Here is a 26,521-nt window from a genome sequence, read left to right as displayed (position 1 = left end):
CGGAGCGTGCTGTTCCTTAATTACAGGAATACTCCGGCACTGATTTACCAGAAACATCTTTTGTGAACTGAGGCATTTTTTAAGAGTGATTGCTTGTCAGACTTGGCCACTTATACAAGTTGAGCGCCAACTGTAGGCTCCTCGCCTTCTGTCCAAATTATACATCGCAGTGCTGGTTCAGAACTCACGAGAAAATGTATTATACAGGAAACTATCAACAGTTATGCTAACAACTCAATCTTCACGGCCACCACTTATACCACTAAGCCTTGAGCCCTCGCCGGCCGTTCAACATACGCCTGCACACACCATGCCAGTTCGTTGCTAACTTCCCTAGCACTTCCTCAGCTGGTGCTTTTGTAGTGAGTCTGTGTGACGCGCGCACCCATATATTGAGCAGCACGTATGGTCACCAGATGGTGATGTGCGCTATATATACTGCCACACTGTGTAAGTACTCAGACAAATGAGGCATCGTTGGGAATGCCAAAGAGAATCGGTTTACTCAAGTGTTACCTCACAATTCTTCTATTTTGGGACCATCTTGCACACTTGTATTCTTAAGGGGATATACATCGCTACAGAATCAAGAATGCACGTGCTCTATGTACATGCATTTACATTCTAGCAGCTTGTACTTTCCTATAGGTCACCTGTTCCCGCAAGGAATTATATGGAGCCGATATATTCTTTCAAAGATGCCGTCCACCCTCCTAATGAAGAAGAAGCCGATCGCCGGTAGTCCAAACGCATGACGAAAGAAATCAGGAGTAAGAAAAAAAGGCTATCAAGAGCATCGCTCCTGTAGGCACGTGTGTCACTATCGAAACCAAAGAGGAACAGACGTGACCATTCATCTCAAAGCTGCATATGATGGCACCTTTTAGAGAGACAAAAATAATAAAAAGGGCTGTCTCGTCGAATGTACCGTGTAAAGGCAGCCGCCAGTAGTCGATGGCGCCTGCGGTAGGCAGGAACGACATTTGCGGTCGTGCATGAGACGATGATTTGTCAGCCTAATGTACCTCGAGGGTCTTGGTGCTGACTCGGCTCGCTGCTTTCGCTCATCGACTTTGGGGGCGCAAAAGCTGTTTTCTACGGAGTGTCCCCACCAATCGCCTGTCCGGCGCTCACACTGGGAGACCTGCAGCTAACAAAGGGTGGTAACGAATGCGTGGTTTGAAAGCCTACTGTAATAGTGTCATGGCTATTGATTGACGCTTTCAGATAAGTGTTGTACAAAATCACTAAATACATTTACTTCTTTTGTTACGATGGACATAAGAGATCTTTGGCAATCCTTTTTTAGGCGCTTCGAGTTCGTAGCAGTGTAAATACAACTTTCCGCGTCAATGTTTATTTGAATTCTTTATAATGAGTGGATACACACTACAAGAGAGCTTTGACAGTACCTTTGACTTGGGTACCACAGAGACTTAGATAACACTAGTTTGTGAAAACTAGGCACATTAGGCAGAGATTTGCGAATTCCTGTTCACTGATTAGCCCGAATATAGAAGCTCTCCTTCTTGAGAAAATAAGTGACCACAGAGCTGTGTATTGCTCACTGTATTCGCAACACACAAAAAGTACTGAAAAAATCAAAATGATTCTCGTCTATTTCAGTGCAGATACCACCATGAAAAACACATGCTTAAACACTTTAATGCTGTTTTTCAATGCAACTGTTCTTTATAATAAAACTGCTGCTATGTCACTGCTCTGCATGAGATCTTCATTCCTACCTCCAAATAAAATGGTGCTTGCTTTACGCGTGACACAAAATAACAAAAAAAACTACTCACAATAAAAATATATAGTGTTCAGAAAAATGTCGAGGCCCAATACCTATTCAGTCTAGAAATAGTAATAACTTTTAATACAAGGGTCTTACGTTCCAAACGCACGATATGAATATGAGAGACACTGTAGGTGAGGGTTTCGGAAATCTTGATTATCTGGTGTTATTCAGCGTGCACTGATATCGCACAGCACACGCGTCTCAACCATTTCCCCTCCACCAAAATGCTACCACTGTGGCCGGGATCTAACCCGCAACTTTTGGGTCAGCAGCAGACCACCGAAGCAACTGATCTGCTCCGGCGGACGCTGATTGATAAGCACTACAAAGGGCATTCAAATTAGAAACCAGTGCATCAACTGCAGTCTCCACAGTAATATGAGCCTTGGTCCTGCAAATGGTGCAGCGATGGCGTAGTGGTTAGAGCATCCGCCTCGCATGCAAAAGGTCCGTGGACCAAATCCTGGTGCCGTGCAGTTCCCAACCGGATAAAAAAATCCGCGTGAAGATGGAAATGAATTAAGAGGCCTGGGGTGTGGCCTCACCGGTAACCACCGCCGGGAACGCACTCCCTCAACAGAGAAGGATTGGCCACCCTGGTGCAGTATCGGCCCACTACCTCTCACATGCATACGTCAAATAACTCACGGCCCTCACTCCCCAGCAGCTGCGAAGCAACTGACCACGGTGGCGGTCAGATCTGCAACGCAGCAGAGGGTGGTAAGAATCTCTGGATCCGGACAGGCCGCCATTGGAACCTGAACTTGGCAACGTTTAACACTAGAACCTTACCTTGTGAGGGAAGTGTAGCTGTACTATTCGAGGAGCTAGAGGGTGTTAAATGGGATATAATAGGGCTCAGTGAGGTCAGGAGGACAGATGAAGCCTATACGGTGCTACAGAATGGACACGTCCTTTGCTATCGGGGCTTGGCAGACAGAAAAGTACTAGGAGTGGGGTTCCTAATTCACAGAAACATAGCTGACAACATAAAGGAATACTATAGCATTAATGAGAGGGTGGAAGGTATCGTAATTAAACTGAATAAAAGATACAAGATGAAAGTGGTACAGGCGTACGCTCCTACATCCAGCCATGATGACGCTCCAGTTGAAAGCTCCTATGAAGATATGGAATCGGCAATGAGTAAGGTAAAAACACAGTACACTATAGTGATGGGAGACTTTAATGCAAAAGTAGGGAAGAAGCAGGCTGGAGACCAGACAGTAGGAGATTGTGGCATCGGTACTAGAAACGCCAGAGGAGAGCTGCTAGTAGAATTCGCAGAGCGCAATAATTTACAGATTTCGAATACTTTCTACCGAAAACGAGGAAACCGCAATGATCATGGAGGAGCACGGAGGAACATGGAGGAGTTCTTATTTTCGCTATAGGCGAAAATAAGAATGAAATAGACTTTATAATCAATGCACACCCAGTTATCGTGCAGGATGTGGAAGTGGTTGGCAAGGTACGATGCAGTGACCATAGAATGGTACGGTCTCGAATTCGCCTAGACTTGAAGAAGGAACGACAGAAACTTATATGCAAGAAGCCAATCAATGAGCTAGCACTGAGAGGGAAAGAACAGGAATCCAGAGTGTCACTTCAGAACAGGTACTCGACTCTCAGTGAGGAAACCAACCTTAGCGTAGATACAATGAATGATAATCTGACGAGTATCTTTACGGAGTGTGCAGTGGAAGTTGGAGGCAGGGTAGTTAGACAGGACACTGGCAAGCTTTCCCAGGAGACGAAGAATCTCATTAAGAAGCGTCAAAGCATGAAAGTCTCAACTACAGCAGACAAAATAGAACTGGCAGAGCTTTCGAAGTTGATTTATAGGCGTAAGGTATGCGATGTAAGAAGGTATAACATCGAGAGAATGAACACGATCTGAAAAACGGAAGAAGCGTCAAAGCAGTGAAAAGGAAACTTGGATAGGCAAAAACAGGATGTTCACTATAGGACAAAAAAGGCTAAATAACTACCAATACTGATAGGATAGTTAAAATAGCCGAGGAGTTTTCCAGAGATCTGTACAGTAGCCAGGACAAACCCGACCTTAATACTATAAGAACTAGCACTAACCCACATGACACCCCACCAGTATTGATAGAAGAAGTCAGAAAAGCTTTGAAGAGTATGCAAAGAGGCAAAGCTGCTGGTGAGCATCAGGCAACATCAGATCTGCTGAAAGATAGAGGACAGATTGTGTTAGAAAAACTAGCCACCCTGTTTACGAGGTGTCTCCTGACGGGGAGAGTACGAGAGTCTTGGAAGAACGCTAACATCATCTTAATACATAAGAAAGGAAATGTCAAGGACTTGAAGAATTACACGCCGATCAGCTTGCTCTCTGTAGTATACAAGTTACTTACAAAGATAATTGCTAACACAGTAAAGAAAACATTAAAATTCAATCAACCAAAGGAACAAGCAGGATTTCGAACAGGCTACTCAACAATCCACCACATTCATACTATCAATCAGGTAATAGAGAAATGCTCAGAATATAACCAACCACTATACATAGCCTTCATAGATTACGAGAAGGCGTGTGATTCAGTAGAAAGATTAGTTGTCATGCAGACACTGCGGAATCAGGGCGTCCTTGAAGTATATATAAACATTCTGGAAGAAATCTACAGGGGATCAACCGCTACCATAGTGCTTCATAAAGAAAGCAACAGAATACCAAACAAGAAAGGTGTAAGGCAGGGGACATAATCTCCCCAATGCTATTTACCGCGTGCTTACAGGAGGTTTTCAGAAGCCTATAATGAGAACAGTTAGGGATGAGAGTTAATGGAGAGTGCCTTAGTAACCTGCGCTTCGCCGATGACAATGCATTGCTGAGTAACTCAGTGGACGAATTGCAACTCATGATTACGAAGTTAGACAAGGAGAGCAGAAAGGTGGGTCTTAAAATCAATCTACAGAAAACGAAAGTAATATACAACAGCCTCGGAAAAGAGCAGCGCTTCGAGATAGGTAATAATGCACTTCAAGTTGTAAAAGACTATGTCTACTTAGGGCAGGTAATAACCGTGGAGCCGAACCATGAGATTGAAGTAACTAGAAGAATAAGAATTGGGTGAAGCGCATTTGGCAAGCACTCTCAAATTATGACAGGTAGATTGCAACTATCCCTCAAGAGGAAGGTATATAACAGCTGTATCTTGCCGGTACTTAGCTACGGAGCAGAAACCTGGGGACTTACAAAGAGGGTTCAGCTTAAATTGAGGACGACGCAGCGAGCAATGGAAAGAAAATGGTAGGTGTATCCTTAAGAGATAAGAAGAGAGCAGAGTGCATTAGGGAACAGACGAGGGTTAAGGATATCATAGTTGAAATCAAGAAGAGGAAATGGACATAGGCCGGTCATGTAGCGCGTAGACAGGATAACCGCTGGTTATTAAGGGTAACTAACTGGATTACCAGAGAAGGCAAGCGGGTTAGGGGGAGACAGAAGGTGAGGTGGGCAGATGAGATTAAGAAGTTTGCGGGTATAAATTGGCAGCAGCAAGCACAGGACCGGGTTAACTGGCGGAATATGGGAGAGGCCTTTGTCCTTCAGTGGACGCAGTCAGCCTGATGATGATGATGATGATGATGATGATGATGATGATGATGATGATGATGGTGTTGCAAACCTGTAGTGGTTGATATTCCGAAAAAATAAGCTTATCAGTGTCTAACCAAATGTATAAACGATAGCTTACTGTCCAAACAGGAAATGACTCCAATGTTCAGTCAAATCACTTTCGTTTGCTCGAACGACTTACAGCTACAAACAGCAATGCTTGAAGTGCAAACGATGTAACACACCTTTAAAGCTAGCTCTATAAGTAAAAAACATCAAAGAAGGCACAATAAAGAGGCTGACTTGCAAAATTTAGCCTAGACATGAAAGTACGAGCACGTATTTTTTTAAGGTAACGTCAGAAGAGAGACAATATAATTTAACATTATTTTTTCCGTTGTTCCAACTGTCACAAAGCAATTCAAAAATTATGTCCGGGGTTTTATGAGCCGCAACAGAAATGTGGTAATGAAGTGCGCCATGATGAATGGCTCCGGAAACATTGAACTTTTGGTGTTTAGAGGTGTAGCTCCATCGCACAGTGCACGGACGTCTAGTCTTTCACCTTTACTGAAATGCAATAATGCGACCGCAACCTCCGAGATTGAAACCATGACGTTCGTGCAAGCAGCGGAGCATTGTAACCATTGCGCCACCCCACCGGACGTGTCAATCGACATTTGGCGTCATCCTGACGACTTCAAAGCTGCGTAGGTGGTTCTTTGCTTTTAATCTGGAGAATTTCGTTAACAGTCGCCATCCAATTTTATTTACATCTACTTTCTCGAAACTACATGAACACTTCCCTGGCAGCCACGCTATGTATTGCTTTGTGTCCAACAGATTTTCTTGATGAAACCAACATGTCCCACATAAAACAGATCCTGTACCATCCAAGTGCTTGGGCTAGTAAACAGTTTAAACAGCTGCATTAGTACTTCATGTATAGTCAATGCAATTTTGGACTTCTCTAAAGCTCTGATTATGTTCCTCACCAACATTCTCTAAAAAAACGTTGTAATATGCAGCTAGATGACAAAAGTTTAGATTAAGCACCTCTTTTAATTAAGAGCTTCTTTTAGCGAAAGACTTCGGCGTTGCAAGTTTAAGCACTCAACACCTTGCCTCACTAAAGTCAAGTCGAATGTGCCAAAGAAATCAGTGTAGTGACAGCAGTTACTTTCATTCACAGACGTGGTTGCCGCTTTCAGCTTCGATTAGCTGTTGATTACTAGCAGCAAATAAAAATAAATATTGATGCGTAAGAAAGAGTGCAAGCATAACGTTATATCTAAGTAAAATGAGAAGTTTATTCCATGTCATGGAATCACACGGAATAACTCTAAAACATGATATAAGTGGTGCATTTAGTAGCTATCGCAATGGGGAATGATATACCGTACACGATTTTGTTAGGACAGGAAAACAGAAATTTCAGTGCCCATACAAAATGGCCTGAAACGACTCTTCCGGACGCTCATGGCAAAAACGAAGGATTTGGTGCCGCAAATATTCTCCTGATAACTCACTAATATGTTTAGGCTGGCATGTGAGAATTTGCATAATAATAATGTGAACTTAATGTAGGTAAGTACTATCAGTGCTTCAGCATGTCCTTATACATTAATTCTTAGCATTGCTTTCACATAAAAGTTAACTTTTGTGCAACGTAAGTATGAAAACTGCAGTCGAAGTGACGCTGACAGTGAGAAGTGTAAATAAAGCCGGAAAATCATTTGAACAGGAATTTGCAAAGGACTCATTTGAGTAAATTTGGCTTTCACGTCTACCTTTCCGATTGCAATGTGCATTATAGTGGTGTCTTTGTTCATATTAGTTCATGCTTGCAATGTCTCCCGTATTAACCCCAACTGACTGTCTCGTGGAAGTTCGGTGCAATATCCAATTGAAAACAAGTAGTTTCTGAAATATGGTCATTTTACCATTCCACTTCTTACGTACACATCGCCTGAGTACTTCAGATCCCTTTTTCGGTTTCATATTGCAGCATACAGTGATTATCTTATACGTGTTGATTTCAATACGGTTGATGTGAGGTTGGTCGGCAATCAACTTGTCCATAATAATTCACCTGCCCTGTTTAAGGCAGTTCGTTAGTCAATTGCTTTGAATGATGTTTATCTGTTTGTTACTCAAATCGCTAGGGGTGGCCATTGCTAGGTGTGGTACGTTGCTATGTGTGGTCTTCTGTATTGTATCTGCCTTTTTTCTAGTCAGCCATCGGCTGTACCTAATAACGTCATTATTTCTAGTATTAGTGACCATGACTGTAATGTGGCCCTTGCTCAGATCGTTCCTGACTCATGTGCACACGATCAGCGAAAGAAGATTCATTTTTCAAAGGAAATTATGCGTCGTTATCTAAAGAGCTTGCCATATTTCTGCAAGAATTGAGTCATTTAGCACAGTCTGCAGATTGCAACACCCTCTGTGATACATATTGCCTCACACTAAAGCAGTAGGTTTGAAGCAAACAGTTTGAAGTAAACATGTTTGAAGTAAATAGTTGTCAGCCAAAAACAAAACGTGGTGATAAGCATTCAGTGACTGCAAGTCAAGCGAACCACTAAGAAGAGGCGTCGTCTCCTTAATTCTTGTGGAAACCCTGCCGCATTGTGGTGCTAAAATCACTTTAAAATGACATAAAAATAAAAAAAGACTGCCAAAAACATAATTTCTAGCATTAGGCCCTCTGTGACTTGGAACCGGCAAAATAAAACCCTGTCTATTGTCTTCAGCAAGTTTTCGTCTAGCGCACGTGAAGGACAGAAAAGAAAATGATGGCACATATAGACAGAAATAAAGCTCACTTCCAACATAGCTTTTTTTTTTCGGAAACCAGGGAACATTTATGCCCTTGTCTGATGAGTCACAGTCATGTGAGCACGTCTAATAATGCAGCAACATTCTTCTACCAAGCTCATTTAGACTCTAATTCCCCAAAACATTGCTCAGCTGAACTCACTCAACTGACACTCATGGCTCGATGTACGGCTGGGTCATTTCAAGTTAGTCGACTCATGAGCGAGTTTACCGACCTATGGCACTCGCACAACTTGGTGAGGGAATAATTAAGGTATGCCATGGCTAAACTGTTTTTTTACAACCTGCAATGTTTCAAAGACAAGCTTAACAGGGTTTTCGGCAATCTCGGCGAATATTTCCAGCAAACGAAGTTCCTCTGAAACGCTGGAGAAATGTCCAGAAATTGTATTTCACTATTCTGATTGCATCAGATTTTTAGCTATCTTCGAAACAATTCAGCATAATTTCGCACATGAGGTAACCATGGAATTATTACCTACCGCGGTGGTTTACTAATTACAATTCTCGGCTGCTGACCCACAGGCTCCGGGATTGAATCACGGCTGCATTGCCCGCCGTTACGATTGAGGAGAAGATGCATGAGGCACGTGTGCTCACGTTTAAGTGTGTGAGGACCTGAGGTGATCCCAATTTCTGAAGACCTGAACAACGGCTTTCCTCATAGTCATATGATGGTTTCTGGGCTTATTATTATTGTCACCATGTATTTATTATCTTCATCATAAAAAAGTCATCATCAACATAACAAAAAATAAAAAATAGAGTTACCTAAGGTGTTTTGGACTGTCTTTGGGTCACTCATTTCTTTTCGTTTGTTCGTGGTCGTGTGTGAACGCTGTTTTCCTAATAAGCTCCACCAATTGGCCCATGCAAAATTGCTACTTTGCTCATGTTTCACCCAGAGCCACCGCGTGTGCAGGAAATAATGGGTTCACCTATTCCCGGGCATTAGATGATCACCTTTTTTGCCTTCTTTCTTTTACGCCAATAAGCGCCTTTCCAGTTGTTAGACGGCGTTAGTGGTGCACTCTCATGTCCATGTTTTCAGTCTTTGACTGTGATTGCATAACACTTGCTGATCTCTCTGTTATTATGACCTCGTATGAAATATTACACAGAACAGGAATTACGACAATGGACACTTTTACTTCTGAAGCTATATATTGCTGCGAACCATGCATTGGGTTTGTTTATTTGTGTTTTGTTTTTTCGGCCTGGCTGCGCCGGCCTGTGCTATCGCTGTTTTCACGGCGTTTCGAACAAACGCTACCACAGCGTTTCGAACAAACGCTGTCGAACAACGCTCCAAGCGTTCCGAACGAACAGCGTTTCTAACAAACGCTATCACGGCGTTTTCGATACAATTCGACTATTCGAGAAACCCTCGCGCCGAGGGATATAAATTCCCGCACAGCCGATGCCGCGTCATTCGATCGCCGACGCTCACTAGCGTGCACGTCGTTTTGCCGGCCGCTGCTTCGCCGCCTGTGTATTCTTTCAGTTGTTAGGGGAGCACAGGTTCGCTCCAATAAACTTGTTTCCCTTATAGACAACTGCGTCGTCCTTTGTTGCGTTGCGTGACAATATATTCATTGTGGAGTGCCGCAAAAAAGTGTTCTAGCTCCTCATTATGTTAATGATATATTTAGTATGAACCCTGAAGCAAAGTTTCCTAAAATGTTTTATGGCGTCATTTACGCAGACAACGGCAGTTTTTTCACAAATAATAATTTTCATACGCTGTAAGAAAAATGTACCAATACAATGAAAAACCTGGAGGAATAGTCGAGAATAATAGGTATAAAAATACAAACAAAAGAAAAGCAGCCATATTCAAACTGAACAACAAGCGCTTACCAAAGCGTCTTTCCTGTCAAGTGCTTTTCCTTCTACCTTGTGCGCTCATATATTTTCACATTTCTAAGGAACGCCCGGCCATCGATGCTCTTAAACGAACCAAAAGATTCAGACGCATAATCCAACCGAGCTAAGATCCTTGCATCAGCTTAGCTGTTACTTCAGGCAACACCATCTCTGACAACAGATGCTGTGAAATTCTTAACGAAGTGTTTTCAAATAATTTCTCTTCGAGTAGAAACACAGCAGTGCCAACATGGCATAAATGCAACTACACAACCGTCCTTCCGGCAGACATAAACTTCGACGGTGTGATAAAGCTTGGTAATTCTTCTACATTCGGACGGATGGTGGACAACGTCCTTTGCGCTACAAGTGGAACACTTGCTTTTGCTACCTGGACGACATCGTAGTCTTTTCTAGGAATTTTCCAACTCACCTTGTCCAACTGCGGAGAATTCTCACGTGCCTAAACTCAGCTGGAAGTCAACATAAAGAAGTGTGCCAGTTGACGATACTGGGTCATGTCGTTTGCAAAAAAGGCGCTTTGCCAGACCCAGCGAAACTCCGTGCCATCGCCGAATTCCCCTATCATCGGCATGGCGAGTAGTAAGCTGCAAGCTGGATATTGTTTCGAGTGCTATGGGGGCTTTGTGTGCAATCGAGATCTACCGACGCATCTCGTCGAAACTCGGACACATGGACATCAGTACATTGGGGGTGGGGTGTGGGGGTTCCTTGCAAGTAGCATTGGGAAAGCGTCGTCCTCAATTTCCTGGAGGGTGTGCCTAATTTTCTACTCTTCGGCCATGGTGGAGTTCACACGGTTGCAGAGGTTTAGCACTTCTTCAATGTAGCTTGTGTAGTTCTTAGTAGGGAGCTGCGCCCGTGGACGCTAGCGCTGCTGTTCCCGAATTTAGCGAGCCCATGGCCAACTGAAGATGCTCGTAATGGAAGTCTTCAAGACTGACCAAGTGGGAAGGTTGCTCTTGTGGTTGTTGTACCAGAATTGAGCGATGTCCGGAAGATAAAACGTGATGTACCGAAGCTTCATTTGGTCATTCCACTCGTTACTGGCACTGGTACGCTCCTACTTCGATAGCCAATCATTCACATCCGAGTCCCCGGAGCCGGTGAAGACAAGTGGCTCTCGCTGGCGATACATGGCTCTGCAGGTGACGTTGAAGGTCGCGGGTCGAGGCTGCAGACGGGTCCTTTGGCCATGGTGATAATGGGGTCATGAAGCAGGGGGAGCTTCCGGAAGCGAAGACCCTGGTTGGTACAGGGAATCCACGCACCTCCACCAAATGCGATGTGCACTATTGACGCTGTAAGTCAGGGAAGCTCGACAAGCGTTAGACGTGAAGCGTCGAGGAGCGGCGGGCGTCAAGCAGCCGAAATCCGTGCAAGCGCGAGTTCGAGTGTGGTGCTGGTATTGACGCTGGTGCTTGATTGGTCATGTCTTTCGTCGTCGTCTTTCCCTTAATAAAGGTAATTAAACTTATTTTCTGCGCCTGAATCTGTCCAAATTGAAGCAAAGTTTTGAAAAAGCACAGGGATCTATTCATGTGTCCTCGTAACAATAATATTGCGTCAGACTCTTCACACTGACTTTTTTTCCATCAAACTGGGAAACAGGAAGGTAATTTCGTTCTACTAATCGGGTAACATGCATTCCCCTCTTAACTACCAGCCCATCTCCCTTACTAGCATACGATGAATAATTCTTGAACATATCCTGTTCTCAGATATCATAAACTTCCTTGAATGCAATTAGTTCTTTTCTTCTTCACAACACGGCTTCCGCAAAAACTACTCCTGCGAAACACAACGTCTTTTATGTACAAATTATATGTCACTCTAGATAACTCTTCTTTTGCACACGGCCTTTTTCTTGATTTTTCAAAAGCATTGCATAAAGTTTGCCATAAATTTCTTTTATACAAGCTTATTCTACCTAACATTGACTCTAAACTTTTGACCTGGATCTGGTGTTTTCTTCTTAACCGGTCTCAATTCGTTTCATCAAGTAACACTAACTCAGGACTCATCTCTGTAAAATCTGGTGTTGCACAGGCTTCTGTGCGTGGTGCTCTTCGTTTTCTGATTTATATACGCAATTTACTTTCTCGTGTTTCCTCAATTATTCACCTTTTTGCAGACAATTGCGTAATCTGTAGAAAAATAATGTGCGACAATGATATAACTTTTCTCAATCTCACCTAAACGCAGTCTCTTCACGGTGCAAGGACTCGCAAATGGAAATAAACAAGCCTAAAGTAAATTTATGCGAAAAACCCGATCGAAAACAATTCAACCTGTTTGCAGACTCAATAGTGAACCATTAAAGCTTTGTCATCGTACAAATATCTTGGTGTGCATAAAACGCCGAACCTAACCAGGGATGGTAGTATCACACACACATTATGAATTAAGCAAATGCTATGCTCGGTTACATTCGTCAAAAATTTTCAAAAACAGCTAATTAAATATAAACACTACTGAGACCTAAAATTAAACATGCTGCATCAGAATGAGATCTTTCTCATGAAAATTTTTCACACGCGCTAGAAATGATTAAGAACAATTATATTCGCTTTATTTGCTCTGCGAACAATCACACTTCGAGCATAACAGAAATGAGGAATGATCTTATTCACCGGCTCTCGCATCTTGTCGTAAAACACATTGTCTAGTTTTTTTAATAAGCTTCACTATGATCCACACTTGCATAACGAATTAATCAGTCCTTTGCAGTACATATCTAATAAACTAGACCATATACTTGAATTCAGAATTCTACCATGTAAAACTCACGCATTTTTGAATTCATTATTATCGCGTACATAAAAAATGAAATCGACTACCTGCACTGACGGTAAAAATTAAGGACTGTGATTTATTCAAGCGTACTTTACCACTGGCATCATACTTCTCTTGTCACACTGAGTCTACGTGGTGTACATGTCGTGTGTCATTTTACATGACGTATGGCCATAATTCCCTCATCACTGCTTCATTACGTTATTATTATTTATTTTGTTTGTTTTTCTCCGCCCATTGCCAATGTATAATGTTTTTGGCTTACTTTTTCGTTATTTACACTAATAATATTTGCAAACTGTGCAAATTTATTCTAATATTTTATAACGGGACCACTTATTTTGTAAACATAACCACTCCCCTCTGTAATGCCTACTGACTCTGAGGGTGAATAAATAAATAAATAATAAATAAATAAATAAAAATACACAGAGGCGCAACGTACACTTATCTCAAATCTGTTTTTTTATTACAGAATGAATAATCCGTCATGCTTACAATCCTTCCTACGCATTTTTGACAATTACTTTCTTTATAGTACCGGTGTTATTCTTGCCCGTATTGAACACAGGTACCGTTTGTATATAGCACATGGGCAGCAAAGTGTACTCGGCTGCTGACTCCAAGGTTGCGGGTTCAATCCCACTCACGCGATCGCAATGCGATGGAGATGAAATGGTAGATGTCGGTGTACTGTGGGGTCCCAGTGCACGGTAAATAATACCAGATTGCCAAAATTAGCCAAGCTCTCACTACGTCAACCCTCATAATCATATCATGGTTTTGGGATGTGAAACCACAGATGTTATTATCAACCTGAAATAGGTAAATCGAAATATTGAAAACCTGCGCTACCTCACCCAAATTAAAATTGCTCCATGTTATGGTACGAGACACTCAGAAAATTGGTAAGTACCAACACTCCGTTGAAACTATGTAGAAAAATAACTTCACTACATATTACCAACGCGAACAATTATTTTTCGGTACCGTTTAGCCTTTTTACTACCCCTCCAAAAAACTAAAACAAGTGTGAGTGGTTTTGAGAGCATCTCGCTGCAATATTACCATGTTTGATTTTTTTTTCACTTTACGGCGAAAGTGTGAGTGGAAACATGTGTACGTGTAGGTACACTGCTTTATTTGTTAGGTATCCGTGTACTTTTATAAATATGCATAAGCGTGTAAATGCATTTTTGAACAGGTAATGTAAAAGAACTTGTTGATATAGTCGGTACAACATTTCAAAAAATTATTTCGAATGCCACACCACCACACGGCACACGCGTGCAAGCTAGCGTGCGTGTGTGTGTGTGTTGTGTGTGTGTGTGTGTATGTGTGCGTGTGCGTGTGTGTGTATGTGTGCGTGTGTGTGTATGTGTGTGTGTGTTGTGTGTGTGTGCGTGTGTGTGTGTTGTGTGTGTGTGTTGTGTGTGTGCGCGCGTGTGTGTGTGTGTGTGTTGTGTGTGTGCGTGTGTGAGTGTGTGTGTGTGTGTGTGTGTGTGTGTGTGTGTTGTGTGTGTGCGTGTGTGTGTGTGTTGTGTGTGTGCGTGTGTGTGTGTGTGTGTTGTGTGTGTGTGTGTGTGTTGTGTGTGTGCGTGTGTGTGTGTGTGTGTTGTGTGTGCGCGCGCGCGTGTGTGTGTGTGTGCGTGCGTGTGTGTGTGTGTGTGTTGTGTGTGTGCGCGCGCGCGCGCGTGTGTGTGTGTCTGTGTGTGTGTGTGTGTTTGTGCTCGAATAATTTTTTGAAATGCGTACATGTGATACTGCTACCTACCATAACAAAGGATTGTAGACTGATTGAGCTTTAGAGGACAGTTTTTATTCTACAATCAGCCCGTCCGTATTTCTTAACTGTACAGAATGGCGAAAATAAATAATTTCAGTATTGCATATTATAAGCAAGTAATTTAGACACAGCCGTAGCTATTTTATGTTGTTTTCTGTTGGTAAAAAAGTATCTATTATCGGACCTTAACGGGTAAACTGATGATAATGCATGCTTATTTCTTAATATGGCAATTGTTTAACAAAAGATTTCTCTCTCATGCTAAATATTGTAGTTTAGTATGGAGAGTAACGTCACAGAAATATATTAGGACATTACTTATGCTACAAAAACGCATTGTGAATCTTGCGTGTGTTTTTTATGATAGCGATATCAGTCCAGTATTAGCCCAATTCAATGTTCTCCCATTTTGTTGCACTTATAAGTTTAACCTTGCGATGAATTATAAAGAATGCGTAAAACGAGGCCACGCTAGATTTATTCATCGTTGGGACTTAAACAAACCACATCATCCCAGTTATGACAATAAAGAGCAAAATGTGGGCTGTGCCTTTTTTGCGAACCAATCATTGAAAAGACTGGCTGCCATACCGTATATAACTGTTACCTAATAATCTTGAGGGGGAAAACATTAATCTAAATATCACTTCGCGTCGAATGCTAAAGCAGTATTTTCATAGCTGTGAGGTTATATGTGAGTAATTGTATGCCGTACATGTGTTTACTTGTTCTTGCTTGTTTCTTAGGTACGGTACATCTTCTATTCTAGATGTGTGTGAAAGTTTTCTTACCTGCTCTTATGTATTTGGAAAATGTGTATGGTTTGACCATGCTACAAGTTTTTTTTACGTATGTTCGGAGAAGTTGTGTGCTGTTTCCAAAAAAGCAAGTCATTTATTTGAAATTGAAATATAAGTGATACATCGCATGTGTTGAATACAAACACAGAAGGAGGTCTCAAAGTCACAATACTGTGAGCGAAACCTCCAATAAAATCCTTCATTAGAGATACAATGCAATAGCAAACAGCGGTAGAATACAAAATTAAAGATATGTAAATGTACAGATAAGTGCGTAACAGCGAATATGAGATATACGAAATGTGTAGATAAGTACAAAAAACTAATACAAAAATGCAATAGCATTTACTCAGTGTAACACCAAGCGTTATAATGGTAGTAAAAATACATTTAGATACGTAAAATACAAATAAGCACGATGCGTAGAAAAATGCAGACACAAAAGAACAAAAAATTCAGTAACGTACTCTGTGTAATATTAAGCACGACAAGTTTATTAGGTGCGAACGCAAGGTTTATTTAAACATTACAAAGAATCTACTTTTTATCTCCGAAGGTAAAGAATTCCACAAAAGTACCGACGAAAACTTTGCGGTAAATTTGCCATAATTTGTCCTGGGTTTAGGTAAAACAAAGTTATTACTTTTTGCAAAACGAGTAGATGACCCCTAAGGAAACTGACTTGTGTTTAGTAAAGGAATGCTAAGTTTTTTTTTTTATTCAGACATTTGTAGAGAAAAATTCCGAGAAAATATTTGGCCAGCTTCTGAACTGATAAAATTTTAGGTGAACAGAGTAAGATTGATGCATTGGAGGTGAAGCTACTGAAGGTTAGTATTCTCAATGCTTGCTTTTGAAGAATCTGGGAGGGTGATAAATGAGTGACATACGTATATTTCCCAAAGAAGAAACGCAATAGCCTATATTGCTGTTAAAGAAAGCGTAGTGAATTAACAACAATATATCGAAAAGAAAGAAGGGGCGAACGTTTCGCAAGATTCGTCGGCAGCAGAAAACATATCGAGATCAGCACTTGTATTCGTAATACTGTTGATAACGGTGAACGCTTCTTCGGGTGACGTCGGACAAAGAAAAAATGAATGTGGTAATCGTCAACAAGTGTGTTCTAGGAAGGCTTTCGACTGGGGAATATAAGTGCCAAATGAGTCATCAAAAGGGTTCGTAATATCACATGGGTTCTCGATCCCACGATTATCTGAGTGAATCAAGGTTATATCTGAATAAACCGTGGTCCTGCCAAGAAGCAGATTTACAGTTTTTACAGTTTTTGACTCCTGTTTAACGTCAGTTCCGGCTCGCTTTATTTTATCTTCGAAGTTGTTTAATTTAGCGGCCTTAAGTAACTGAACTATTGTGTTTGAGTATTTCTTATAACGCTCTTGAAGGATAAAGTTGAAAGGGGACTTTTTTGTCTTTAGTTAAAATTATTCTTTTTCCGCAGACATTTTAGTAGGTGTCAACCATTAATTAGGTTAGACGAGGTACTTTTTTTCGCTTGCTACTAATGTTTAAGCGGCAATGACTGCATTTGAACTGATAGAGAAAAAATCTAAAAATCTCAAAAAATATTTTAAAAAGAAGAATAATATTTTGTTATGTTGTAAATTTCCAAAACACATTTCAGTGTTCTTTTTATTCTTTTTTTTCTTTCTTTGATAGACAAACTGTATACCGATGCGCTGCAAATTTTTGTGTGTGTTTGTGTGTTGAAGCTTGTGATGGATAGTCTGTATACCGATGTATTGTAGTTTTTTGTGTGGTCGTGTTTGCTGCCAAACTTTGTAGGGGCAGTGGCCTTTCTCAAGCCGCTATTATAGCGGCTATTTTGCTCCTGTTCTGGCACTTGTTTCAAATGAATGCTGAAATAAAGGATCAGAATCTGAATCTCAATCACACCACTTTAGTAGCCCCCCCCTCCCTTGTTTGGTATTTCCGTAGGTTTTAACTTTTTCTGTTTGATACAGAACCAGCTTTGTATTTTACTTGTGTAGGTTTGGTTTTCCTACAGAGGGATTTCTTACTTTCTTTTTAATTGCGTCCGATCTTCAGCTAGTCGGAGCTATAAGTGGCGATAGAACGAACAGTGGCGGTGTCTCTTAACGCTTAGTGCGGCTGCGTAGTATGTCTGAAAAGTGTTGGGCCTGCACCAATTCTCTCGTTGAAGTAAAACAAAATGTGTGGCCACCATTTGTTTTCGCCAGCAAAACTAGAAAAAACAGTTTAGTTTTGTCCCATCTTTTACTCCCCGTGTCAAGAAAATCAGTGCTAGCAGCATTGTTGCTGCTGTTCGCCTGTCCGCGGTGACCCACTATCACATTAGCCGTACTTCATTTACGGACTCCACAGTCACCTATTTGCCCCTACCGGTAGATGCCACTTATTGAAGTTCTTGTGATCAGTTGGCAACCCGATAGCTGCTCGGCAAGCAGGGCAGGGACTCCCGTCAAATACTAAAATGACAAGCAAAAGGAACCATCAGCGAGGCGTATGAATAGGTGTCACGCTAGCCATCGAAAGCAACCCCAAGAAGCTGTTTCCGGATGAAAGCAATATGCTTCAGGAATGAAAAACAAAGTTTTGAATTATGAGTAGGCATTTTATTGAGTTGCAGCAGAGGCCGTTGCCATTACAAAATGTCCAAGCAGACTTTTTTCTGCATATGCATTCACTGGTGTATTGTTCAGATATACAAAATAAACAATTCGCAGTGTATCGAAGTACCTTAAAATACAATAGGAAAGTGTCGTTTAGGCTACAGTTATTGCCGTAGCATATTACATTTGTACGTTGAAGGCTTGCTGGACGAGTATCTTGTACCGTATGACGTTGCAAATTAAAAGTGTTATGGCCCAGTCTCCCTAAAATATATTGAAAATAAAGCCACTATATTCATCTTGTTTTTTAATCATGAATATCAAAGCCTGTTAACAAAAACAGATGACAATAGCGCGAATGAAGCGCTCATAAATGAAGCTTCTGATTGTATTTATTCGGATAAGACTCCATTTCCCGGGTTCATTCATTCAGGAAACCTCATCTCTACCCGTACAGACCATGTTCACAATTCACCGGTACGCTTCTCTGTACGGCATATTTTAAATAGTAAAGGCCACACATTTACAGTTCCAAGCGGAAGCACAAACGTGGTGTAGTGCGCTCGAGCTTGTCTACTGTGAATGTTTATATCAGGAGAACCGACTTAATATTTTACATGCTGTTGCATAAGTAAGCTGCATTTGGACAGGTTATGCGCAGTAAGTGACTAGTCGCCATTAGTTCTTCAAACTACATAGCAGGGAAGCTAACTACAAAATTTTGAAAATGGTCTGTCGTCCCCATTTTTTTTTTGGTATAAAATGTTTACCCTCACATCTTCTTTTATTATTTAATTTTTCAAACGTCCTCCACCCACAATGGCGATATTAAAAATGAACGTGTTTTCAAACGACTCCATATACTGGCGTACTTGCGTGACCAATTCAGGTGTACTCACTGATATATAATATATAACAGCGATATTTCAACATTTCTTTACGTTCTGCAGGCACTTTGAGTATCTATCTATCTATGAATGATCTATGAATAAAGTATCTTTGAGTATCTATCTATTTATCTATCTATCTATCTATCTATCTATCTATCTATCTATCTATCTATCTATCTATCTATCATTCTATCATTCTTTCTATCAGTCTATCTATTTATTTGCCGGCGTCTGGGTGCTATCGTGACCACCCCCCTAACTTGCGGTAAACCAAAAATAGTATGGGAGGGTAAGGTCATTTGACGAATGAGTCGCTGGTCAGAAGCAAGCCGCGTATGTCGTCCAACCTTTTCCACCGGACTTGTGGCACATACCCGCCCATGGGTATGTTCCACACGTCTGACATGAATAGTCAGACATGGATAATTTCAACGCGTGAGTAGGGTTAAAAAAGTGACAGATTCCTTTTTTTATCAATTACTAAAATGCGAAAGTGAAACGCATCTGCACAGTAGTGACGTAACGTTTAGTGTACATTCTGCCGCCACAAAGACGACGGAATCAATGCTACAGCGACAAACTACTATATGACGCGCCGAACAGCAAGCAGTTCAAAACTTGCAGCATGCACCTCGAGAAGAAAGCACGCATAATGTGGGCATACACAGGACGAGCGCAGGCTGACATTTGTCACAGCACGATATTTAAAGCGCGCAGTCCAAACAGGAAGAAAGAGGCACAAAACGAGCGCATTAGCACACAAGATAAGGGCGAACTGTCACAATGAACCTTTTTCACGGGAGCCTTCTGCGCACGTGCGCCGGAAGTGCCACGACGGCGTCACTAGCGGACAGCGCTCGAAATACTTTTGGTGACTCGGCCACCGAGAACGGACGTGTGGGCAAGTGCGTTGTGCGTGCGGGCTCTCCGCATTGTCAGTTGCTGTTCGTGTAGAGTGCGTCTGTTTTGTTTTCTTTTTTTCACGATGCCACAGCGATGTGCTGCCGTGGGTTGCAGCAATCGAAGCGGAAATTCTGCAAACGTGCGATTGTTTAGATTTCCTGCCTCGACGCGTCAGGCGACAAGACGCAAGAAATGTGTGCGAGCAATCCGCCGTGTCAACGCCGACGGATCCCCTTGGAAACCGACAGATAACACTCGCGTCTGCAGCAACCACTTTGTATCAGGTAAAGAAGCAGTGATTTCATGTTCTTTATTTCTAGATGAACAGGTTGTTTAATTTTAGATCATAAATTCACGTGTTTCCGAACAGGGCAACACTAGAGCGGCGATCTTGCATTTGTTTACGCGCAGTGTTGGATCACTTGGCGTCACCGAACCGTGACACTAACAGAACTGTTTCAACATCACATTTATTCGCAGGAGTCCCATCACGCTTCATGACGCATCCGGATTACGTACCGTCAATTTTCAAGCATATGGTAGCGAGATGCACGGGATCCACTGGCACGGCGCGATCCACCGCTCGCTTCGAGAGATTAATGCGACGGCGAGGTATATATTCTGTTCTTGAAGCTCTTTTGATGTTCGGCGCTGCAAACAGCCACAGGCTTGCGTTTGTACGTCATTTTATACCTCTAACGATCGTTTATACTTCCAACAATTTTAAATAAAACGATTACGCAGCACTCTAACCTACATCATTCTGCTGCCTCCATAGATCATTTGTTTATTAAAGGTATAAAGTATTTCCATATTATAAGTAGAACTCACTTATATTTTCATTAGAAACTGTAATGCTGAATGAAGAAACATATATCTTCTAAATTTCATTCATCAGCCTCAAGCCAGACTGGTGCAAGCAGCCAAGCTACATCAGCTGTTGCACAGAGGACCACACAGAGCATAGCAGCAAGCTCGAGTGCAACAATCCCACAACACCAATATAGACAGGGCATATCTGGACATTTTGTTGGTCAGGGGACACCGCGAAACAGAGGGGAAAGCCAAAGTGATTTACAAGATTGCAAACCACTTGTCAGGCCATCTACACCACCTGCGCCTCAAGGACCACCATCACGTGGAGTGGAAAACTCAATGCAGTCTGGCTCTATGATCTGCAAGGACACTACAACAGCATCTAGCATGCCAAGGGATCATGACAAGAGCTGCCAGGCTGATGATTTCTCTTTAAAGCGCATCATGCTGCTTCAAAGACAGTTAAACGCAGAGAAGAAAAAAGTGCAAAAATTGGAAGGGTAGCTAAAAGCTACTGAGGATAAAAAAAAATCAATGGCAGGCACATTACTACGAGTTGAAGGCGACAACGCTGTGCCTCAATAACATTAAAGGTACCGAGGACATGTTATATTACATAGGACTGCCTTCTCTTAAAGTGTTTAATTCCATACTTGATGTAGTTATGGAAAGTGACCCTCAGTTCGCAGATGTAAACAGCAGGACAATCAGTGCTTCCGAGCAGATGTTTGCCGTCCTGGTGCGCTTGAGAACAAGTATGGCAACGAGAGAGGTTGCTCGTAACTTTTCCGTTTCAATAGCATCAGTCAGTCGTATATTTTCGAAATGGGTACTGAAATTGCAAGAGGTGCTGACTGAATTAACTAGCTTCCCTACACTTGCTGAAGTGCAACAGCAAACGCCACCTCATTTTAGACGGTACCCGAACACACGCATACTACTTGACACAACAGAAATCCGCATACAAAAGCCATCAAGCTTAACTGCCCAGAGAAGAACTTTTTCTCATTACAAGTTAGCGAATACAATAAAATGTCTCATGGGCGCTACACTGGACTGTTATGTAAGCTTTGTGTCACCATTATATGGGGGAGGAACAAGTGACAAAGCTATTATCCAACAGTCTGCAGTGCTGGACTTGTTTGAATGTGGAGATGGCATAATGGTTGACAAGGATTTCACAATAGACGACCTTCTGCCACCCGGTGTTTCCCTTCATATGCCCCCGTTTCGCATTCCTGGTGAAGCACAGATGGGTGCTAAAGATGTTGAAGCAACAAAACACGTTGCAAGTTCACGAGTTCTTATCGAAAGGGTCATAAGAAGGATAAAGCAGTTTCATATATTGGACACACCCATGCCTGTAAACATGCTATATATCGCAAATGCAATTTTCACTACATGCGCTTATCTTTCAAACTTCAGACTACCGCTACTAAATAATGGCAGACACCACGTAAGAGGATGAGAAAGTGGACAGTACTATTAGTCAGTGAACTGAAAAGGAATCTTGGCGGTCGCTACGGACTGTTAAAGTTACTTTAAAGAGCAAAATGTTTTTTTTTTCGTTGTGGCAAATAACACTAGCGCAAAACAGTGATAGTGTGGGGTTTTCTTCTCTTTTGTTAGTAATTCCTGTGCGTGCTGCATTTTACAAATGTTGATGATGTATATATTCGCTCAAAGTGCCTTTTTATTGGGACATGCATGCATTTATAGCTTTCTTATATTCAACTTCAGCTTATTCTTGTCAAAGTTATCAATGACGTAAAACCCTAAAAGCCTTGGGCGTGCTTGCGGTATGACATATACCCTGCGCCTGTCGTATGCAAAAATCTAAGGCGTCTAATACACCGTGTTAGCAGCTCTGGAATAACTGCTGCCTTGTACAAATAAATCAGTCCTTTGAGTATGCTTATCACACTGCGAGATTGAGGCATATGTGCTCAACTGATACGCTGTGCTCGTTTTCAGAATGATTCGTCTAAATGACAAAGTCACACCAGGGTTTTTGCGTCACGCCTGGTTGTCCCTGGATCGGGTAGTAGTAGACATGATCACGTTTCAAGGTCACTTCATCACCTAATTATTCACTGCAGAATGCCCTATCATTACAAGCGTCGATGATTCTCACACCGGCTTTCGAAGCAGGGCATTTAACTTCGAGTAGTCGACGCTACGAAGCAATGCTGTTTGTGCACATGAACACCTGTCTCGACAACTTGAATTTCTTTTTCATACAGCTTCATCAAATGCATGTAAGCATCTACTGTCTTCGCCTCATTCTGTACCCCATACAACCTTGGGTCACCCTGGCGCAATACTTCCTTCTGGGGATACAGAATCTCTTTCACCAGCCCTTCAGGCTTCCGGCAGTGAAGAGCTCGACGAAAGTTAGATGCAGTCAGCCTGCCTGTTCTTTCAGCTCACCATGTGGGATTCCGGCTTTGTCCCAGTGCCTTCAGGCGCACTTCCTCCTTCTCAGCGGCGGTTAGGGGCACCAGCTTCCTGAAATACTCGTCGATAAGCTGGAGGAATTTCGGCGAGTGCAGGTCTTCTGTGTCACTTATGGGGTTCGTGTTTCTCAGTGGTGCTGGTTTTCCAGTCGTGTAACGGTTCCAGATGACCTCAGGTGCGTGTGCAGCCATCTGTTCTCGAGATCTTTTGAGACAGTGGTGTCCAATCCTCATGACGTTTGGTTGAAGTTTGCGTTTTGGTTTCTCGTGCACAGTTTTGTTAATAACGTGCTTCTTGAAGGTTATCTATGCCAGTGGTTCAGGAATCAGCTGGATCTGACCTGAAAATAAATAAGTTGCTGTACTTGTAAAAAGCTTCACAACTGCTCATATTGCATGGTTTTCAGCTGCTCTGACACACGGTTGTATTGTTATGTTTATATGAAATACACATCAAAGAGCATGTTGTGGCTCAGGCGAGTTGGTTATCTATGAAGTTAGCTTGTATTAGTGCAGTACATATGAAAACAAAAGGTGGAAAGACGTCTCTGTCATCTTCCCCGTTTCGCTTTTCATATGTGCCACACTAATAGAAGCTAACTTCAATAAAAAGCAGTTTACGTAAGTTCACAAGTGTTTCAGCAGAGCTGTAAAACAACTGCAGATGGCACATTAATGTTTATTCTTTGTTCATTCATCACATTTACCCACAACATTTGTAGTGTTTTGTGGCCTACTTCATAATCAAAGCTGTACTGAGTTCTGAATAAAGTCATTGGCTCACCTAGTGTTGGTGCCATCTATCTACATGGAGTGCTTGTGCAGGACGGCGTCTGCATGCCACGGATAGCAAACAGTAGAGAAGCAACGTGCTGGCATTTCTGGCTCAGGCTGCAGTATATGCAATGAACAAACAAAATATATTACTATGATGCTTGGGGAAACCTATCCGAGTTTTTTATTCACAGATCAGACCGTTCACAACTTCAAGTTGTCTAAAGCAGCAGCTTCATGTCAGTGAATGGGTTAATATTTGATGTAATAGGAAGCGCTTTTTACACGGTAAATAGTCTTATACCTTTGCCGCACGACCCCCTACTGATCGTTATTTAGCGTAAACTAGCCGTTCACGAACGATGACTTTGATAAAGATTATACTCAATCTACGTGTGAAACCAGCATTATCCTTTCGTTGCATTACACGACTTGTGAATGACTGCAACCGATTTCTTTTAGCAAGATATTCTGCAGCACTAGTATTTCACGCGCTTTACCCTGTTAAATCGCACGAATCTTTTACATCCGCGGCCCACTGGCACTTCCGGTCGTTCCTCCCTCTTGTGATCGCACACAAATTATATCTCGATAGCGACCGTAACACGTAGATTGCACCCTGAAGCTCAGCTCAAAAGGGTCATGTAACAGCAACTTGTCTAAGCGAGATCGTTCTTAGCTTCGCCATCGCCCTTGTACGTCTGCTAAGGAAGGTGCAAAAATAAGCGTGATAGATCATCAAAGGCAGACATACCCCGCAACGCAGACGCAATGTGCCTGGAGAACAGATGTGGTACCATCGTGATGAAGCACTGCAACTTGTTTGTAGTGCCCTGCTTTCATAGAGCATAAGCATGTGCTACGCAGTACGACGAGGCTGAGGCCGGTAGGTTGGCGCTGTGTCGTACACTCAATGCGGCGGACATACCGTTCTCCTTGAACATCCAGCCCTTTAGTAGCTGGCGATGCGACTCACCAAAATGATGGTCTATCACGTCACTCGTCACCTGCAGCACGGACGACAAATCGCTCATTCACTGACCAGCGCAGTGGCGGAGCTTCTTCATGTGTGCCACCGTAAACATGATCCAAACCATGTGCGGAAACACGTTGAATGTTCGCGAAAGTCAAGAAGGCTTACCGTATGGTGGCAAAAGTATTCCGAAAGGCAGACACGTGAGGCACAGTGAGCAAAGAGAAGGCGATACAAGCCATCGCTGTGCTAGGGTGGCTAGACTGGGTGCTGTTCACGAGAGAGAGAGAGAGAGAGAGAGAGAGAGAAGAGAACCGCTGCCCGATGGGCCCCGGAAGCCACCAGTTGAGCTTTCGCCTCTCGCCGCTAGGGTAGCAGGTGGCGCTCGTCCAACGTGAAAAAGGCCCATTTTCACTTTGTTTATCAGCAGCGTGCTTCTTTAGTTAACGCAGCCACGGCGGCGAGTGAAATCACCTTCCTGCTCTCCCGAGTCAAGCATCTAATAACAGCACGCAGGAGAGCACATATTGCGTGAAGGTCGTGCTCCCCGAAACGCGAGAAGCGATGCCATTAGAGAGTTTTAGAATAGCGCACAGCGAGTCCTTCCGGTGTGGTCGCTGCCAATGCGCATGCGTCGCACGCAAGTCAGCGTTCGCGTGCGCGGACCGCACGCAAAAGATCCGAAATTGCGTGCGGTAATGGTGGCCCGCATGTGGCCCGCAAGCGCTGGTTTTGAGGCTACGGTTGGTGATGGCGGTCCGTATGCACGACCTTCTGTATTTTACTGACCTGCCCAGCGAGCGAAGCGCCAGCACGCGCTTTCTGGATTGGTGCCTGCCGCTATGCGCCCTGTGGCGCTGCAACACACCTCATCCGCACCGGTTGCTGGCGGCCAAAACATGGGTCGCCACGCTTTTTTTTTTTTCGTCTGCCTGCGTGACGCTGAGAGAAAAGCAGCAATGTTTACGCGTGCATACACTCTGGGGAATTAAAATGAATAAAAAGCTCTTTTTGAATAAACTTAAATTCATAATGACGATCTTTTGCTAGCGTCTGCTCGTGCCGAGCTGTGACAGAAGCGTGCAGGTCGGTGCACTTTGTACACCAGCGAAGAGAGGTTTCTTGGTGCAAATTAACCATCACGATGGTGGTGTGCTACGTGACTTTCTGCGAATCAAGGCAAGGGAAGACTCTTGATGTTACTTTTCATGAGTTTGCAGCGACCGAGGTCCACGAAAAATAGATCGAGGTAATTTCTGTGTTGTAAAAGACGACGCATCTCTAAAAGAGTGAGTTGCTGGGCTGGTTGGTGGTGCATGACAGACTGAGACGCATTTTAGCGCAAAAAATAATAATAAACCGACAACTTCAAGAAAGTAAACAACGAGGCGCTATAATCACAACTGTTTATTAGCCAAAAAAAGAAGGAAAGACAAGATAAGTGCACATATAGAAAGCAAGGAACTATATGTGGTTATGCAACTAGGTTTTGAAACACACCCATTGTGTGAAGAATTAGCGTTGAATAAGGTATTTTATGTGCTGTTTTGTTTCAAAACAGTTGCAGAGTGTCTATCATTGATTATTCATGTAC

General features: G+C 42.6%; 1 protein-coding gene and 1 pseudogene across 4 annotated transcripts in view; both read right to left on the bottom strand.

Annotated features, from left to right (window-relative positions):
- The window catches only part of LOC119169192 (FMRFamide receptor-like), a 1,338,388-nt gene that overhangs the window by 213,955 nt on the left and 1,097,912 nt on the right, over positions 1-26,521 (bottom strand). The window lies entirely within an intron of this gene.
- LOC142796173 (uncharacterized) lies at positions 18,097-25,081 on the bottom strand (annotated as a pseudogene).

Source organism: Rhipicephalus microplus, chromosome 2, assembly GCF_043290135.1.
Source record: "Rhipicephalus microplus isolate Deutch F79 chromosome 2, USDA_Rmic, whole genome shotgun sequence".
Taxonomy (NCBI): domain Eukaryota; kingdom Metazoa; phylum Arthropoda; class Arachnida; order Ixodida; family Ixodidae; genus Rhipicephalus; species Rhipicephalus microplus.
The sequence above is the reverse complement of the archived record's forward strand: the minus strand, read 5'-3'. Positions and strand labels throughout refer to the sequence as shown.